The sequence below is a fragment of the Papio anubis genome, chromosome 8 (genome assembly GCF_008728515.1).
Source record: "Papio anubis isolate 15944 chromosome 8, Panubis1.0, whole genome shotgun sequence".
In the NCBI taxonomy this organism is placed as follows: Eukaryota; Metazoa; Chordata; class Mammalia; order Primates; family Cercopithecidae; genus Papio; species Papio anubis.
Genome location: NC_044983.1, coordinates 70,368,696 through 70,379,896, shown reverse-complemented (window position 1 = coordinate 70,379,896; position 11,201 = coordinate 70,368,696).

Below are 11,201 nucleotides of genomic sequence, written 5' to 3'. Positions count from 1 at the left end.
ATGATTGTATATAAAAGGCATTTTTTAACATATGTTCAGCATAATATCTACCATGACCAATCCTAAATAAATATAGTTACACTGAAAACGTAAGTTTCCAAGTAATATGAGTGATTACAAAAAGAAAACTAATTTACGGGGTTCTACTTCTATAATTATTCTTCTTCTTTATTGGCCCATATGCTTCTGAAAGGCAATAGAATGTGGAGTATGCCCAGAGGTAAAGTGACAAAAAAGACAGGACCCCCAGTAAGTCATTGGTTGTGATTGTAAGTGAAGTCACTCTAGCTCAGTCCTTGAATTTCCAGACCTTTCTTTTGAGGGTACAGCATAATATAGGGGTCTCCAACTTAATAAATACACTATGTCTTGTAGAATGACAGACACACCATCCTTTCAGAGTTTGCTGCATGCTGGCATTTCAGCTGCACTTCTAGAGGACTATTTAAGCATTCTTCAAGGCTGGTTGTCTCCAGGTAATGCAGTACCTTATATGATGAGTGGATCACTGGTCAAAGGTCCACTCTGCACCCCCTTCACTATTAAAAAGGGCTTCTTGTCGAATGCTATCCTGCGTGGAATTCCATGTCTGTATATCTGACATTCCACAAGTTCCTAGATAATAATGCCGGTTGAGGCTCCATAGGTAGGAAAGGCAAATCCATACCCAGAATAAGTTTCTATCCCTGCAGTGACAAACTGCTGGCCCTTGCAAGAGGGAAGAGGCCCAATGCATTTGACTTCCACCGAGTAGCTGGTTGGCCTTAAGTAATAGTGCCATATCTTGGGCTCAGTGTTGGTCCCGGTTGCTAACTTTCAGAGGCAGCCAGAGCAGACTTGGGAAGTGGAAGTCATACTGTTTGGTTCACATGTGGCCTCTATCGCTACCATCATGACAACTCCATTCATGTGTCTCTCATTCCAGTTCTAAAGTAGTCAGTGACAGAGGCTGGATAATGTCAATTGGCTGAGTCATCTTGTCTGCTTGGTTCATCAGTGTCTCTTCTTTGGGGGAAACTTTCCAGTGGGAATTAATGGGTAGTCATAAGTTCCCGCATTGTGTGCCATTTCTATTTCCTCATTCACGTATTTGTACACCAGACCTCCTTTTCCTTCTCAGGCACTTGAGCAGAGGACCAGGCCACTGGCCACCACCCAAGATCCTGTATATATTCTCACCTTTATTTCAATAAAAATGATTTAAGTAAACAAATATGTACATTATAGACCCCTCATTTTTAGCTTTCATAAAAATTGCTTCAACAATTAATCCATGCATATATTCATGTAAACTCATGTGAGCTTATCTGCAGGCAGAATCCTAAAAGTGAATTTACTGATCAATAAGAAGTCTGAAATTCCGAAATTAAATATTAAGTTGCCTTCCAAAAGTTATGCCAATATCTACTCCTACCCACATGCTAACGTTGAATATTATCAATCATTTTAACTTTTTGCTTATCTTACAGGCGAAAACTGGAGTCTTGCTGCTTATAGGTATACAACATACTTTGATGATCATTAGGATATTTTCATATGTCTATTCGAAATTCATATTGCTTCATCTGTCAACTCCATGCACAATGTCTGTGTGCATTTTCATACTACGTTCTTTTTCTTGTGAACAGTAGAAACTCTTTCCATATTAGGAATATTTACCTTTTGTCTCATGAGAAAAACCTGGTTTGTAATACTTAAGTTGTTGTAGCAAACAGAAAATTTAGCTTTTGATCGCAGTGGCAGAAGGGCATGTGGCTGGATCCTGTACAAGTATTATCAGATTATTAAGGAAATGTAAAAGGTAACAGTGGAAGGCAAGGAAAAGTGGTTTAGGAATAAATTGTAGCCTTATTTTATTTTGTTTGTGACTACAACCTTATCTTCTAGGAGTCCAGTGCCAATTGATTCTTGCAGTAATTGAAGCAGAAGCTTTAAAAGGCAGGGGGTGTATATTAGGCTTGAACAATTACTCAGCTCATCTTCTTCTATTGCTTGATAGCCAGTAACAGATAAGTAAAAGTTATTCACATCTTTTGGTTATTCTTCCACCATTTTCCCAAAGTTTCTCACTAATTATTTCTTTTCCTATAGTCATTCTACCATAACTATTGTTTTACATTTATACATTTACAACCATAGAGCACAAAAATCTTTCAAAAAGTGCTGAAGATCAAAAGAATTTAATTTAATGACACTATGATTCTATTTGATGGAAGTAACAGGAAGCCGACAATATCTTTATCATGTTTTCCTACCCCTTCTGTTTTTTAGATTCACTGCATAGCAAATGTCCCTTAAGTAATACGGTTTTTTAATGTGTTCAAGAGACTGGAATGCCTATTCAAGGTCTAATTTTCTATTTTCTATCACGTTCCTTCCAACACTTACAATCTCAAACACAAAGCCTTCAAATGTCTCACTTGATTTTCTATTTTTCGTCTTGATTTTTTTATCATATAGAGGAAATACCCATTAGACTCATCATAGAAATATTTATTATTGTTGTTAGCCATGATTCACAGATTCTAAGACAGACATTATTGCACATGTTAATCTCTCTGAAATTAAACAGGAGAATGTCTTACAGCTGATAACATGTCATAGTTTAAATGGCAGTGTGTTATTTATTTATTGTTAATGTTACATAAAAGAGCAGTGCACATTACAACTAATAAGTCTTAAATTTGATGAGATTCAATAATAGCACACTTTATAAACCATTGAACTTTTGTTCAAGTTCAGTCTTTCCTGTCTAACTTTTGCTCTAGTGATGCGATTTTTGGCACTAAAACAGAAACTTTGAGTCTCTCTAGCAATCAAATCAGAGGAGCTTAGTTGTTGAAGTTTCTTTGTGGGGCTGTAAAATGCCTGCCTGAAATGTGTGAACAATTACAGTGATGTGATTGTTGGAGCCAGTTATTCGTTTACGACTTGGGAAAGTATTATTAAAGTAATGATAATATTTTTCCCCTTAATACTTAGAGGTCTTTAATCCAAATAATCCCTTGAATGTTTTACAGACTCTACAGATTAGAATTACATCTGCTCCTAATGAAACCCATTTACCTTCAGGGAAAAGCCTGGTGACTATTTGTGATAACCAAAGGCAATGCTATATAGTAAGAAAAAGTATAGAATAAGAGTTCATTCTGAGCCATCCAATAAGGAAAACTGGAAAGAAAGTGTATATTTGTTATTAGAAGTTCATCAGGACAGCATGGCAGACTTTGAATCTTAACTACTAATTCTGGCTTTTTGCAAAAGTGAGCTCTCTGCTTTGAATACACCATTTTTTCTTCTTTTTATTTTACCTCTTTTGCTTGTTAATTACTAGCATTTGTCTCAGTTTTGCTATTATTTCTGCTGGGCAACCTCTCTCAATATACCCAAATAGGTCAGGTGCACCCAATTTAACACTACCTGGCACCCTATACTTAATCCTTAGCACACTGAATTACAATTGTGTGTATAGTGGTCTATGTTCCCCACTAGACTACATGCTTTTTGAAGACCAGGAAGATCATGCACCATTGTATAGCAATTGTTCAGCACAGAACTGACCCACTTAGATGCTAAATGAATAGTTCTCAAATGAGTGAATAAATTTATGACTAGCCATCTCATCCAAAATTACTTTCAGAAAACAAAGAAGCGAACAAACCCACAACTAATTTTTCTGACAATCTCAGATTCCTGAAGCTATATCCACATAAGTGAAGCCGAGGAAAGAAGACCAAGTCAGCTTGTGACGTATCTCAACCTAAGCTCAGTGATCTTACCTCAGGAACAGAAAGTAACTGACTGCCTCAATTCAGTCTCAAATGTTTAACCTTGAGCAAATGTTTGGTTTTTTAATGACCTTCACAAATAAATAGTAATTACCTTGCCCAAGTATGATGTGCACTGTTTTATCTGTTATTTATTCTGCTACAGAGCTCATCCCAAGGAAAATGCTATAAAGACAACTTTCCATTGCCTAGTACTGTAATTGAGAGTATGTAGGTATAGCAAATATAGAAGAAGCAACCAAGCCATTTGGTTGGCACTTTACATAGGCATGACTGTGAGAAAGTTCATCCTACATGCACAGTGAACTCTGGGTACAACGAAGGCAAGATGCCATGAGCTGAACAACATGGAAATGTACACAAAGTCCTTGATAAAATCAAAGAGAAAAGCCAGCAAGTGTCACCACACCCAAGAATCATGACAATACAATAATCCAAACACACCCTAGAGCTCTTTAATTTATTGTTTTGTTTCTAGTATTTTCCCCTTTTCTCTTGGTTTAAAGGATTCTTGGTTTCAGTAGCTAACCAAGTCAGTAGATGCATAATAACTGCTAAACTAGAAAAAAATGCAAGTAGGTCTTTTTTATATTAGAAGAAAAAACCTAACACATTAACATCTTGTGTTGTGATGGTGGTTCTCAAACCAGCATTTAAAAATTGTTCACATTGTGGGAAAGCGAAACAACGGTAATTATGTCACAGAAGATCTGAACCTAGTCTTCTTAGTTATCTTACACTACTAAGAATGTAACCTTCTTCAGTACTTTTTAAATCTCTGAGCCAATTAAATAATAATTTCTTTTTATTTTACTGAAACAAATATGTAATACACAATTAGTTAATGTGCAATCATGGGAATTGGTGTAATAAGGGATCCATGTAAATCCACCTTCCAGTCCCTGCTTTAGTGCTTTCCTCGTGAGATTTCCTCAATCACTATAATCATGACTAATTAGCTGATTATCACAGAATAATTAAATCTTGCAAACAGTACAAAAATATGCTTACAGAAATATTTATTCTTGTGTATGTTCAGCAGATTTTAACTTAAAATTTAAGTGTGTGTGTGTATCCAAGATTTGGATAGGGACAATACTGTATTCTAAACAAAATGTGTAAAACTTGACACCACAGTTTTCAACAGACATCATTTGTCTCTTCTTCCCTTGGTACTTGGGTTGAATTTGTCTGTACAGACTGGATTTCTTCCCAAAGACCAAGAAACAAACTGATGTAATGTTCATTTTTAATTCAAACTTGGCATTGGAAAGATAACAAAGTGAAAGCCAGTTTCTTCCAAAAACTAATAAAAATATGAGTTGTGCCAAATACCCCTAAAATATATTGGGCAGCCCATGAACAGTCACTTAGTGCTATAAACACAGGGCAGATCTCTGTGCCTGCTCCTCAACAAGACTCTGTATCTACACGAAGTATATTTTACATGAAATCCAGAAGGTCTCACCACATGCCATATAATCCACCAAAACCATGCCATATAATGCCCACATTTCCTGTCCCTGTTCCATAACTGAAGACAGGAGATGCTCCGCAGTTCATTCTAAACCACCCTAGTACAAGGATGCTTTTGAGAATCAACCTTGTTCTGTATAACAACACAAATTACTCCAAGTTAATCTGCTTTACTTTGACACCTTCCCACCCCAAACATGTTTAAATTAAAACTATTAGATGGAAATCTTAAAACTGTACATTTTTTAGACCTCTCTTGGAAAGGAGAGATTTTAAGAATCTGAGGAAAAGGAACTTTTTGATGACTCTTACCAATTGCTTGGTACTTACACAACTAGATATTTAGAAACAATATTTTAGATCTCAAAATAATGAAAATAAAATAACTGGTAATCACACCAAGTCTATTTTTGGTTTTAACAATAGTGAGCAGGCTTTTGATGCACACAAGGAAAGCATGTACTCTCTTTTAGGGTCTGTTTTTCAAAACAAATTGTGGTCATGGTTTTATACATTGAGTGTGACTATCAAGATTAATTCTCTCCCTCTCTTTTTTTTTTTTTTTTTTTGAGATGGAGTCTCACCCTGTCGCCGAGGCTGGAGTGCAATGGTATGATCTGGCAAACTGCAACCTCCTCCTCCCTGGTTCAAGCATTTCTCTTGCCTCAGCCTCCTGAGTAGCTGGGATTACAGGTGCCCACCACCACACCCGGCTAATTTTTTATATCTTTAGTAGAGATGGGGTTTCACCATGTTTACTAGGCTGGTCTTGAACTCCTGACCTCGTGATCCGCCCCACCTCAGCCTCCCAAAGTGTATCAAGATTAATTCTATATGTGGAGTTAGACAGTAGCTGCCTGTTTTTTTCCCACTCCTCATAACAGCCCCAAAAGTCTCCCATGATAACAGTGAGTACTACTTACCCCGACTCTGAGTTAAACTAGCATTCCTGATAAATTAGACTACAAATGCAGGTATATTATCTAGAGAAAAGCAATTAAAATGCACTTTGTTCAGTTTAGGGCTTTCAGAGACAGTAGTAGAAGGACCTTTGATGATCTTCCAGACTTTAGCATAAAAAATGTTTACCAGGTTAGTAAATTCACATGTGGGAACCCTGGGATGATCAAGTAAATTTAAGAGGCATAAGGAGTTAAGAGGAGCAGGAAATAGCCCAGCATCCATTAGGTCAGGAAAATATGAGAACATTAGAATTCCAGTGCCTGGCATTTATGAGAAGCACCTGAGTCGAGGAGGTTCCAGCTCTGTTAAGTAGCCACCCTGTTGCCATTAATCATTCCAAATCAACATGGCAAGGAAAGAGTGTGGGACCAATCTCCCATTTTATACATGGTGAACCCAATACCAGTTCTGTGAGAATCATCCAAGGTTGCGGGTTACAGAATGGAAGAGCAGGAACGAGTCCACGTGACTCCTAGATGCTAAGTTACTGAGTCTGTCCTCCATCCTTCTTTACTGCTATGAGCCAACTGTGAACACAGGACCAAAGTCTCACGGGCACGTCATGAATGTGATAGGACAGTACAGCTCTACAGCCACAGGTAGGAAAATTACTATTTGCAAATTCATATGCTGTTGTGCTTGTTTTATTGCGTTACTTTTTTATATCATTTTTTCCCTATTCTCTGGAGGTTGCGCAAGCTTCTCCATTCTATATTCTTCTGTTCTTCTTTTGTTCTTGCCCCAGGGGATTTAATACGGACTTGCCATAAAAGTTATCTACACAAGAACTCAGAACATGATCTAGGTAGCCTTCTCATGGGGAGACAGGCATATCTCAGTGACGCATGCATTTTCTCATCTGGAGCTATGATTTTAGTGCTTACTAACAGAATTAGGAAGGCCAGGACAATATAAATGCCAGGTAAAGCTGGAGGAAAAAAAAGTCCATAATGCAGTGTTGAGATGGTGGGCATGATGCTAGAATTCTGAATCCATTTTTGTTTTTAAGTTGGGGTCTTGACAGCTTGACTAATCAAAATAAAAAATAATGAAGTCACTTTGAAGGCAAGAACTCACAAAGGCAGAAATTGAGAAACTGACCTATTAGAACCAGAAATGTCAGTGTGGAGGTTGGGAATATCTGAAATTCACATCTTTTCATAAATTAAATTCTATAGCACAGTTAGAAAAGTCATCAAAATAACAAATGTAACATTTTCAAAGGAGTTAATCTATATCATCATATTAATACAGAATAGGCTATGTCGTTTTTTTCTGTGATAGCACTTTTTATGGTGCTGTTATTCTCTGTGGAAAGCAAATTTAATGGGTGCCTAATTTCTCCCATTTAATTCAGATTTCTGTGTATGAATCCCCCTGGCGAAGAAGAATCAGAAACGCCATAGCAGGAGGCACTTAGAGGGCCACAAGCATCACTTTAAATTACTTTAAGTTCCTTCTGGCTCATCTGTGCTGTTATCTCCTGAAAAACATTGCCAGTAGAAGGAAAGCATTAAGCAAATGTCATATTCTACACATGTTTTTTTTTAAAAGTTCTGTCTTTAATACTATTGCTTAATCATGTCTTTTCCATAAATATGAAAAATGACAAATTTGTTTTACTTCACAGTTTATTAGACAATTTTGAGGTTGATAATAACTTTTGAAATGAAACAAGGCCATCCTTTTGATTAAATATGAACAGATTTAAACACAAACAGGCATAATTAAAACAATGAATGAGAACGGACTGTAAAGAACACAAACTCATCAAAATTTAATTGCTGGATGATAAAATATTCCTGAAAGTTTAAATGCTGGGGAGCCTTAGAATCGATTGGATGCTGAATGCAAATTGCTAGTCTATCAAACTTCCAACAAAAAGAAAAATCTTGCTTTTAATTTTTGTTTAGAAATAAGATTTCTCACGAGCCAAATTCAGGAAGAAAGTCTTCCTGAACATTATGCAGAAATTAGGCTGATCTGACCCCAGTTTTGACTTACATGAAGAACTGTGAGTGTACTTTACCTTCACAACAAACAAACTCTCCTAGCAACAGTATCCTGAAACGGCTGAGCACATTCTTGACTTGTCTGCATGTGCCTTTTACTTAGAGAAATGTTCAAGATGGCTAAGTAAAAATTACAATAATAAAACACCATATTTTCCTGGAGCCTGAGCATATAGCTAGATGCTGACCTTACATCTTTAATATACCTTCTAAGGTGGATATTGTCCATCCCCACCTTCCTCGTGGAAAAAAAAAAAAATTAGAGATGAAGCCTGTTCCCTAAGGCACAGAGCTAGGAAGGAGTGGAAATAGTGAAACACCGGCCAAATTCAGGTCTGTCTGATTCCAAAGCCTTTCCATCATGCACTATCACCTATTAGGCAGCCTATACAATGAGGAAGGTGTTTATGTGTTGTACTCTTTACCAGCTGGCCCATTCCCGGTGGATTTCATCAGTTCGGTTTGCCAAAAAAAGCATCACTGATAAATGCTGTGTATTCAAAGAAGAATGATAGTTAAGAGTGAAATGACTATCATATAAGAATCTGCTGATAGAATTAGAGGGAGATGACTTGAGTGTGTGATGAAAGAATGTGAGATACCAGAGTGATAATTATCCTCAAATGCTTAGAGGTCTGTCATGTAAAACACAGGCAAGACATTTTCTTCATGAACCCAAATAGTGTGGCTAAAAACCAATGCATGACTGCAGAGAGACAGGGTCATTTATTTCAATCATGAAATTCAAGAGTTGAAATTCATTACCCTGATGAAGTAGAGAGTTCCTCATCAGATGTTAACACACAAACTGGAGAAACTCTCAGCAAATGGGTTAGACTGGAGAAAGATCTCCAGAGCATGAAGTTAAGAGCATGGTCAGTTTGCCAGAGTTGAATTTCTAGCTTTGCTACATACTAGCTGTGTAATCTTGGGCAACATGCTTAACCCTCAGAAATCTTCCTTCCTTCCACTATAATACGAAGGTAACAATGGTAATCAACCCATAAAGTTCTGGTGAAAATTAAATGAGATAACCATTGACCAGCATGAATTCTTAACAAACGCTAATTATCCCTGTTGTTGTGGTCATAATTAAGATATTGAAATAAATGTAAATTCCATCCCAATCTCAAGAGCCCATAAGTCTATAAACATTAAAAGTAGAGACTTGTAAGCCAAAGAAATCCCATTGATATAAAAATAACCCAGAAATGTTTCTACAAAAAAGAGAAAGCGAGGTTATATCAGAAGATACATTTTATTATGGATAATGTAGAAATAGGTTTAAAAAACAATAGTCTGTGATATCTTCTACCAAGAATGATTTCTACAAAAATACATAGTCATAAATATCTTTCAGGAAATCAATATGATGCTAATTTTCATTAATTCTCAAATCTGTATTTGTAAAGATTTTTTAAAATATAGAATCTATTATAATATGTGATTTCTGAAATTGTAGAAATGTTTTAGGAACAATTACTTAAATAAAATGTAAGAGATTTCTGCGGAGGCTGCTCCATTTATCCTACTATCTATTCTTTCTCTTTCTTTCATAGTCATAGAGCCTTGATTTTTGTGAGGAGGTGGGAGGGACAGAGTCTTACTCTGCCTGTCACCCAGGCTGGAGTGCAGTGGCACGATCACGGCTCACTGCAGCCTCAACCACCCAGTATCAAGTGATCCCCCCAGTAGTTGGGACTACAGGTGCATGACCACATGTCCAGCTAATTTTTTGATTTTGTAGAAATGGGGTCTTGCTATGTTGCCCAGGGTTTTCCTGAACTCCTGGGCTCAAGCAATCTTCCTGCTTCATCCTCCTAAAGTGCTGGGATTAGAGGAATGAGCCACCATGCCTATCCAATGCCCTTATTTTTATCACTGCATAACCATATGGAATATGGTAGGTAGTCTCCAAGGATAGTCCACTACAATTCCTCCCCTTCGTATTTGTCCGTGTCACTATTCCCATTAAGAAGTGAGGTCTATTTCCCTCCCCTAAAATCTGGGCTGCAGTTGTGACTTGTGACTTGCTCTGACCAAAATACATGGCAAAGATGACACTACGCCAGTTCTAGGCCTCGCCCTTCAAAGGCCTGGCAGCTTTCCTTTCACTTTCTTGGAATGCAGCTTTCAGGCTGTAAGAAGGCTATTCTTCTGGAGAAAGAGGCTCGTAGAGAGTCCGTGACAGATGAAAGCCATGTGGAGAGAGAAACTTCATGGATGAGAACCAAGCTAAAAGCACCAAAACCTCCAACAGATAAGACACCTTTTGTCACTTCTAGTCCAGCCCAACTGGCAGGTAAAAGCAGCGGCACCATTGACCAAGTCAGTACCATATGGGACCGAAAAAATGCTCAGTTGACTCATAAAAACATGAGCAAATAAATCATTTTTATTTGACCACATTAAGTCTTGGAGTCATTTGTCATGCAGCAATAGATAAGTGAAACACAGAATAAAGACTACTTTATATAGCTTTCCTTGTAGTTAGGAGAGGTCATATGACAAAGATTGGCCAAAGAAATGAAGTGCTCATCTTCGGGGGCTACCTTTCCCTTCCTGCATCCCCCAGCCCATCCACTGGAACACAGGTGTCAGGGTAAGTCATCTCACTCCATCCAGGCAAGAGCTACTACCTTCGAGATAGCAGAGCACAAAGGCACAGTCCTAGACTGTTCAACAGAGTCTTCTCTTAATTAAGCCACCTTATATTTGGTCTCTACTTGATATGGTTTGGCTCTGTGTCCTCACCTGAATCTCATATTGAATTGTAGTCCCGCATGTCAAGGGAGAGACCTTGTGGGAGATGACTGGATCATGGGAGCAGTTTCCTCCATGCTGTTCTCATGATAGCGAGTAAGTTCTCATAAGATCTGATGGTTTAAAAGTGTCTGGCAGTTCCCTCCTCACTCTCTGTCTCTCCTACCACCATGTAAGATGTGCCTTGCCTTCCGCCATT